The sequence below is a fragment of the Tetrao urogallus genome (genome assembly GCF_951394365.1).
Source record: "Tetrao urogallus genome assembly, chromosome: 4".
Lineage (NCBI taxonomy): Eukaryota > Metazoa > Chordata > Aves > Galliformes > Phasianidae > Tetrao > Tetrao urogallus.
In genome coordinates, this window is record NC_136817.1 from 484,547 (window position 1) to 493,922 (window position 9,376).

The window sequence follows — 9,376 nt, forward strand, 5'->3', positions numbered from 1 at the left end:
AAAAGACAGAAGCTGGTATTCTCTGGGCAAATTTGCGTGCCAAATCCACCTTTAGCAGAAGAAAGATGTGGTTTTTCAGAACTCAGGAGAGCTGTACCCGCAAATACTACAGGCATATTTGATGAGCTTGCATTCCCCTTCTGTTGAATCAAAAACCTGGGCTAAGAAGGAATGTTCCATGTAGGGAGAAGAAGATGATAGAACGTGTTCCTTTCAAGGCTCGCGTGGGAAATGTCAGGTATAGTGCTGAAGGCACCATTCAGCCACGGGCCTTTTTTGCCAAAAAAGTCACAAGACAGGCAGCGCTGCAGAACTGAGTATTCTCCATGGATTTACTCATCGCCTGAAACAGACTGTGGCAATTGTCTTTATGATCATCAGCATATAGTTAAAAGGGAGCAGCTGACAAAGGTAAGGGCATACCAGTGAGTCTTTCCATTTTGAAAGATTTTCATGTAGTCCTTGCTCATCTCTAAGTACTGAAGATTTATCAGAGTCACAGATTCCATCTGTCTTTCATCATCACCATGGAATATTATTCCAAAAGCTGTTAAGCTATTGCAAATGACCTTATCTGAGCCATGCTCTTTTTTCTGTTTTAACTTGAAATGCTTGTTATGTATTCATTTCATGTATCTCTTATTTTTGCCTTGCCTCAAGCTGGAAGTCACTCTAAGAAAGCCATCTAAAAAATTCCCTATTTAGTATGTGTGTACATCTCAGTGTGAATTGTAGTGTATGCTATCTTTGGTTCATGCTGTACTCCGTAATGTGGCAGTATGGCTGTACTCTTTCCAAAGCAGCATGCCTTTTCAGGAAGCACTTCACCTCCAGCTGAAGTTGTTCCTGTGTTATTGAACTGTAAGGGGGATAAGAAATGCCACGTGGAAGAAGCAGCTGTGCTGGCTGCTTCTCCTCTGTTGTCTGGGGGAACATCTGATAAGGTGCCCATCTTGTACCTATCTGTGGCTCCAGTGGAATGTGTGGCAAGGCAGAAGCGAAAGACTTGAACTTGGCAGCTGGGAAAAAGCCTACAAAATAAGGCAGTTACACACAGATTGAGATAAAAGTGACAGATGTGAATGATGAAGAAGTCCATGTAATATCTGACCTTCTTCCTCAGAGCAGAGATTCACTGTCAGACAGGACGCTTCAGACATTGATCTCATCACACAGCTGAAGCAATGACAGCGTTTGCTTACTGCTTAAAGGGAGACCTCCAGGGTAAATGCACAAACAGGTGTACAAGAAGAGTTAGCAGTTGTCACTCTTCCCAAACGCACTGTGATATGGGATGTGTTCAAGGTAGCAGACTTGCTGGAGGGGCAGATTTACTTGCAGCTTTATAGGAGACCTGAGATATCAGTGCAGAACTTCACGATAAAACACCGTTAGTAAAATCTATTGAAGAGGTGAATCCTCCTAGTTTCTGATTTCCATGAAGTTTGTGACTCCCTAATCATGAAATTAAAATTTGTATTATTGAAAATCATATGTTTGGTTATTTTGATCCAGCTGGACTTTAGTTTTAATATTTGCCTTCCTGCCTATCGGGGAACTTGAGTAATTTTAACCTGCTATGCAGGTTATGCTGGTTAGGCTATGTGCAGCTCCTCCCTTTGACAGAGTGGTGTAGGCTGTTATCAGCTTGGCTGAGGGAGCCGGGATTGCTCGATCTGCTGAAGAGGAGGCTCAGGGGAGACCTTACAGCTCTCTCTAACTACCTGAAGGGAAGTTGCAGTGAGCTGGACTCGGCCTCTTCTCCCATGTAAGCAGTGAGACGACCAGAGGAAATGGCCTCAAGCTGCACCAGGGGAGATTCACGTTGGACGTTAGGAAATACTGCTGCTCGGAAAGAGTGGTCAGGCACTGGAATGGGCTTCCCAGGAGGTGCTGGAGTCACCGACCCTGGAGGCATTCAAGGAATGTTTCAAGGATTTGGTGTTGAGGGACGTGGTTTAGTGAGAACTGTTGGTGATGATCTTGCAGGTCTTTTCCAACCTCGGTGATTCTCTGAGAGCAGGAGAAACAGTTATTGCCTATACTTTTTTCTATTCTACGTCACTTTGTATTTGGGCTGCTGCTTGGGATCTGCTCAGGAACACCGATTATCTTAGATACTTTTGATCTGTAAAGATGAAAATGAGAATGAAGATGGGGTGGATTTTAATATCAGCTATTGGGTGAATACCAAGGATGTAAAAGGGGATTTGAAATATTTGATGGATTGAGATAAAAAAGACCTAGTGGAGATTGTAGGGATTGAACTGTCTTTCCTTCTTCATGTATCAAATTGGAAAGTGCTCTTCAATATCAGGCGAAGGTGACAAATTTCAATTCAGTCATATCTTTACAGATTTTTTTTCTGTTCTCATAAAAACGTTGTACAGAAGACTGCAATATTGAAGAGGAAGAGTGAGATACAATTTCCAGTCAACTACTTTCCTGAACATAGGTGTCCTTCTGTCGGTGTCCATATGGGACCTAGGAACTTGACTCAGGTCCCCACATAAAGGCACCTGATGAAAGTTGAGGTGCTGCAGGGTGCTCCTTGCTTCCTGCTGCTGGTACCGACAAGTCCGGGTGTCTCTGGAGCTGCCTGTCCCATTCAGCAGTCCTGTATGTCCTGAACTGCTGCACAGTTCTGTGCACTTTTAAGGCCGTGCTGTTGGATAAGGTGATGAGAGCACTTGACCAGTATAGGACAATACAGGAACACAGGATTCAGCCTTGTCTTGAGGCTTTGGAGAGAAGAAATAAAAGTCAGCTTCAAATAGGCCCAGAACTGGGAAAGGGTCTTCCACCCCAGGCAGATCCTGCTGATGAACTGCTCAGCGTAGAGTTGTCTCACGCTCATAGTGAGGAAACATCAAGAGGAGCAAAGCTGAAAGCCTCATGGTCAGGGGCTTTGCCTGAAAGAGAGTTAAATGTTAATCTGCTTAGTTTTACACAAATTACTTTGCTCCGAGTCCCCCGAGAATGCAAGATCCTGGCCAAAAGGCAGTGCAAGGAACAGCTGTGCACTGCAGGAGAACCTATTTGACAGTAAATCTGGATTTCTCACCTGTAAGATGAAACAGACAAATGCTCATAAAAGAAAGCACTTCAGAAATGTTTAAAAGGTGTATATCGTGGATGTGAAGTCAGAGAGCCCCATGACATCCAATTCCCCAAATTTAACGTTTGCGTAATTAGTCTCTAGACTAATGTTACTAGATTGCCAACGATAATAATTACAGATCTGTACTAGGACCAATGAGGCAACCAGGTGATTCAGTTCATCAGCTGGAAGCTACTCTTCTGTCAGAGGTGGGTTGTATGCTGCCTATAAGAAAAGAATGTATATGAAGCTGGCTAGTTTACCCAGAATATCAGTGATTAAACAGATGCTCTTCAAGGTTTCTTTGAGTAGATGTGTGTGTGGGAGATACACATGAACACAGAAATCTTTTAAGGATACGAAGAATATATTAAAATTCCACATGTACAAAGCTAAGTATGACTGAATTGTTGTATCTAGTATTTTCTGTTCTCACCTCAGGACCAACTGCAAGTAGAGTTCAGTATTTCACTGCTAACTGTAAGGTCAGAACCTTGAGAAACAGATGAGGACTCAACAAATCAATCAACAGAATTATGCTCTCCTTTTAATATAGCTGTCCCTCCTTGATGATAGCAGAGAAGGGACAGTTTGCATTAGTGTTTAATCAGTAGGTTCCCTGACTTGGTCTGGAAATGTCAGTTCTTAGTCCCCCTTGCCTTGAAAAATGAAGATACTGGAATTTGGTGTAACTCCTTTGTGTGAGAGGTACAGTCCTCCTCCCGGTATTTGCCTCATGGAAGGGCTTGCTCATAACCCATAGTGTAGTGCTCATAACCTCACGTAGCGCAGTGAGTCTTGACAGAAGACTCAGTGGTAAACTCAGAAGTTTTCTCTGTTTATTTTCTTCAACCTTAAACACATTAATTTTTAGTCATTTTATTTAAACCTTGGTTTCGAGAAAATGTTACCAGTAAAACCTGGTCAGGAAAAAAGCATGATGAAATTATTCACTCTGCTGAAAGTTTTCAAATTATGAAGGTGAATGAAATCCCATCTATTTGAAGTTTCATTAGAAATACCCAAGCATTTTCCTTCCTACCCCGATATACCTTAACCCAGAGGTGGCAATTAAGTATTTGTTGTCCTACAAAAGGAGGTTGAGTATGAACTGAGAAATCGGTCAATTTCTAATGGCATTTCTGTACGCCTTGTGGTGAAAGTGGTGAAGACAGATGAAAGGCAAGTAGGTTGGTATACTAAATGATCATTCTTCACCCTGAATATCAATTTCACGCACTTTGAATCCAAGAATTAGAGCCTCTTGTTTTGTAACTTGATCACAGCACAGTAACTCCTAAGCTAATTTCTTCAAGGCTCATCTGTAGTCTTAGCTGATTAGCCTCCCACAGTGAAATGTTTGGGATGGAAGACAGCAGCAAGTAGAGATCGCTGATTTATTTGATTGCAGCCATTATGGCTACCCTAGGAGGACTTGGGAGCAAATCCTGTTTTCCATGTACTCAAGCTAGAGTGAACCTTTGCTCCAACTGTACCAAATGTAACTATGTGAAATGCTTGTTAGTGCACAGCCACGGTCCCTCATGCATCCCTACTGGTGGACTGCCAGAGTGCCCTGTGCTTCCCTTTCAGCCTCTGCACCTTTGTTTCCTTCTCAGGGAATCGGGGTAAGAGATGAAAGGCAGAGATAACACGCAGAGTGCTTTGCCCACCTGTATTTTCTGGAGAAGTGCCTCCAGATGTCTTGGCACAAGTTTTCCCGAATGATTTCGTAGTGCTTGGCATATGGCTGCAGACTAGCACTGTAGGCCAGCTTTGAACACACAACATAAAGTTAATGTAGGTGCCCTGCTCACAAAGAAGCAAAACTGCTTCTGACAGATTCTTGGAGATAGCAGGCCAAGTATTCACAGGTAGACCAGTAATCATAGAAAGAAAAACTGTGCTCACCCAACTAGTGAAGGGGCTCTATGGCTACACAGCACTCCGTCACGGGAAGCAGCCTCGGTTCAAGAGACACTCTCTTGTCCTGCTTTTATGTTTTTTGGTCAGTATTCCACACCATCACATCTCGCAGTGCACTGGAGTTAAAGGGTTAGTACTGCCGTTCTGTGGCTTGTCAACATTTCTGGTTTCCTGGTCTCAGAAGACAAGAGCACTTTGTTGTTCCATTTCCATTCGAACAAACAGATAAGACCTTCCCTCTGCATCTTTATTCTAGGCACATCCTATGTGGCTCTAGAATGGTTGCGTTTGTTGTACTGTTTGGCCCAGACTATAAGGTGCCTCTGTTGTGCTGCTTTCTCACAGCATCACCTGCTGGCTGCCCAGGGCCCCTCTCTGGGTGGCCACCAGTGAGTCGCATCCTGCCCTCAGGCACAGCCCCTGTCCCTGCCACAGAGCTGGGGGCTTTGAGGCACAGGCAAGCAGGCACCACGAGAAGAATGCTGCTGGTGCTGCTGCCACTTCTGGCCCTGGCTGAAGCCTGGTTGCATCCATTCCCCTCCCCATGGGAAGCAGCAGCAGGAGGCTGTCCTGCATGCACCTGCAGGCAGCAGGCTGGCAGTGCTTGCTGCCTTTTCTCTCCTTCTGATACACGGACATGCACAAGTGCTGCTGCAACAGAGTCCACCATCTGTTACCAGAATGAGATCCAGAACTGAATATTGAGTAGAAAGCCGAGGGCATAGATGACTTGCAGAATGCCTACATCTCCTGGTACTGACAGCTGCCTGCCAGAGCTCCTGAACGGCTCCTTTCTGTGACAGCAGAATTACAAGTTTCCTATGATTTTGAATCCGATAGGAGCAGATATTTGTCTTATAAAAGTGAGAATAAAATCTGCACTCTCTCAGTTAACAGCACACAGGATGGAGATGAAAGTACCTACTGCTGTGCCTACCGGCAGTCTCATAGCGGGAGCAGCCTGCAGGCAGCCCTTACAGAAAGCTGGCTGCAGCCTGAGCGGCACACTTTGATACAAGTGCCGAGAAACACAGCTGCCTTCCTGCCCCCATCTCTCAGCCTTCAAGGCGTCCCACAGGCTTAAGCAGAGGAAGGAATTCCAAGACGAAAGCCAAGACACTTACGTGGCACTGTCTGTGTCACTATTCTGTGCAGTCTGAATCCATCGTTTCCTCCCTACCAGCAGCCGTCCTGCCCCTAATGTTCACTTTTTCAATGCTGGAATGGCAGCACTAAAGGCCTTGATGCAAAATGATGGATCTGCCACAAGGAAACTGGCAGTAGGAGTTTACAGAACATGTCCTGATGTGAGGTCTGTAGTGCATGCTGCAATCGACAAAGACCTGGAGAAGATCCAGAGCAGATTCACTCTCTTAGTCAGAGATGGGGGAACATAACTCTGGAAAGAACATGCGGTGGTAGGGGTGCTGTTTGTGGAGACAAACAACATCCAGGGTTGGGGCAGATGGCTGAGGAGGCCCATGGAGTTGTTCCAGGCATGAGGAAGTCAGGAGTTCACCATCAACTAGTCAATTTGTGCTACAAAAGCAGGCAGCACTTTCTAGGCAGGGCTGATGAAAGATGCCTCTTGGACAGACCTGGGGGTCTGAGGAGAGCAGAGTGACCTGGGGAAGGGCACAGCTGAACAACCCTGCTTTCTACGTGTGTGCTTAACAAGATTTATGGGTAAGATGAAATGGGATGTAGCAGATAGATAGATAGATAGATAGATAGGTGCACACAAAACAGTTGCTGGATTGAATATTTTAGGTCTTCTGTACAGTGAGAGAATTGAGTCAGATGGGGGCCCGCCATTTTTAAAGTTCCCTTGCAAATACTTGGGCCAAAGATCTTGGCATCGAGTGGACTTATCTCACATTCCCTTGCGTGCACCAGCTGCTGGTAAAATCCAACAGTACAGCGGGTTGTTGAAAATGAAGTTGAAGGCAATGGGGGAAGGAACATTAAAGCCGTGGGAGAAGCATTTGGCAGAAGCCACCTGCTTGGCCAGTGCTCAAGATCTATGAGCCTAGGACCGGTGCAGTGGAAATGCTGATACCACGAGGTATCTTACTGTGAAGACTGTATGGGAGCTGCTGAATCACAGCCTGAACCCCTGGTCGATCACCTGAGGCGAGCGCTGATCAGCCCTGGGAACACAGTGAAGGCAATGCGCTGTGCTGCTGGAAGGGATGGAGCCTGGCTGCGCCTCTCCTGGACCCCATTGAAGAGCTGACTGCCAGTGGGGAAGGGTCTCTTTTGGAGATCCCTCCTTTGGAGCTTTCCAGTGAGCCCAGGATAAGGGTAAGCCCTTTACCTATTCTTTTTGGTGTAATAACCTGCTTAGCCAAACTCTCTTGTACGTTTCTTACTTATAACACCTGGATCATCACTGATTATACAAAAGACTAAAGAGATTAAATGAGAACTTAAGTCACAGAAAAGCATTCCAACTCACTGCTCCATCACAACATTGTTTATTGGAAGAGTCACAGAACAACTTTTATTTATGTATTTTGTAAATAATATAATAAAATATATTTATTTCTATTTAACTAAGACATATGTAAATAATATAGTATATTTATTTCTATTTAATTGAGGCATATGTAAATAATATAATATAATGTATTAATTTATATTTAATTAAGGCATATAACTTCAGAATTAACTTAAATCCTTATCATACAAAAGGTCTGCTGGTGGTGGCTTCAGAAGGACCTTTCCTAGCGTGAACTTCTTGGCTCTGAACTGCTCCAGCTCTCCGGCCGTTAGTTCCCTCCTCGGTGTGTGTAACTGCCCTGCTCTGATGCCGTGTGGATGCAGGAAGCGCAGACGCGGCGCTGTGTGCAGAGGCACCGGCAGTCGGTGCGGCCAAAGCACTGCTTGCACCCGGGTGAGAAGGTTCTGTAGCTGCCTTGGGAGCAGCGACAGCAAGCAGAGCGGTGCTGGAAGGATTTGCTGCAGCAGGGCTCGCAGGGCCCGGAAGCCCAGAAGTCCATGGCCAGCGGCCGTGCCAGGAGCGTTAAGTGAGGAGCGGGCTGCGGATGGAGCTGCAGAATCCCCAGTCCCAACAGGATGGGGACAGCTGTGGGAGGACGTCACCCCGAGGGCAGGAGGACTGGAGGCAGCAGCAGAGCTCCCCACAGCTGGAGCACTTCCAGATGAGACGCTGGGATTTGCAAGGACAAGCGGGCAGCACCGCTGCTGCTGTTGGCTGGAGAGCCTGCAGTGAGGAAATGGATAGGAAGGCTCAGGATGGGTGCACCTGCCATACTGAAACACTGTTGCGTTTCAGTGCTGCAGAAGAATGCTTATCAGCGCCTGTTTAATTGCTGGTTCCTTATGCAGAAACTTACTTGGGAACCCAGTGCTTGGGGCTTACTGTCCTCCCAATCCAAGAGAAGGTAATGGTGGAGTGACCACTTTCTCTCTCCAAAGTAGCTGAAAAACTTCCAAATACATCCGTGAAAACTACATTCCAACACAGGCAAGTGTCTTTCAATCCACGCTTAAAGCAAAAACCCACGTGTGCCGACCAACTGAATGTAACTGAGAAACTGATCCAAACGCTGGCCACGAGCAATGGCTACTTTAAACAAAACGCTCTCAGGCTACTGTCTGCAAACACCCTAGAAGCAGGAATCTGTTGACTGACAGGCAAAAAGTAATTGCAATCACCAAAACCCCTGGAGCTCTCATTCTCCTCTCCCTTGTCCTAGTTTGCTTCATGACTCTATCTGTATCTGCTTTGGCTCAGTCTACTCTCTGAGTGCAGAACAATCATCTGTGCTGAAGTCTGAACCCTGAGCTCTGCCTAAATGGGAATCCTAAGAAAACCTTCACTCGATATTTAAGAGAAAAGCAATGTCAGGAACAGAAGTACTTGATCTTTCCTTAACACCTACCATCGATGCTGTTCTCCAGGCATTTAAAGCCTTCAGCTCCTGCAGCCTGTTTCTCCATTGTTGCACATACTGATGGACAGCGTTTATCTAAACGTGGGAAAACACAAACATGCTTTTGTTAAGCATGGCTTTTGTTTTTTTCTTATTTGCGTCCCTTTCCCCCCCTTCCCCCCCCTTTGCCTTCTTTAAAAGGGGGAACAAGAGTGATCTGAGCTACTGCAAGGAAATTTCAGACTGGACAATTCAGGTTTTGCCCCACTTTATGAGCAGAAACTCCTGCTTTGGGTAATACGTTTTGTACCTGCATCATTGGTGAGGCCTGTGCCACGCAGTTACCAGAAAGGGGCAGGGAGAATCATAGACCTGCTTGAGTCAGAAGGGACCTTTAAAGCCATCTGACCCAACTCCCCTGCAGTGAACAGGGTCACCTATGGCCACATCA

General features: G+C 45.7%; 1 pseudogene across 1 annotated transcript; it reads right to left on the bottom strand.

Moving 5' to 3' along the window:
* Window positions 1-7,693: 7,693 nt before the first annotated feature.
* LOC306945807 (nucleoporin NUP42 pseudogene) lies at window positions 7,694-8,491 on the bottom strand (annotated as a pseudogene). The gene is made up of 2 exons: window positions 8,386-8,491; window positions 7,694-8,252 (listed from the first exon to the last, which is right to left on the bottom strand). The product of its transcript is annotated as a nucleoporin NUP42 pseudogene (transcript).
* Between the last annotated feature and the right edge of the window lie 885 nt (window positions 8,492-9,376).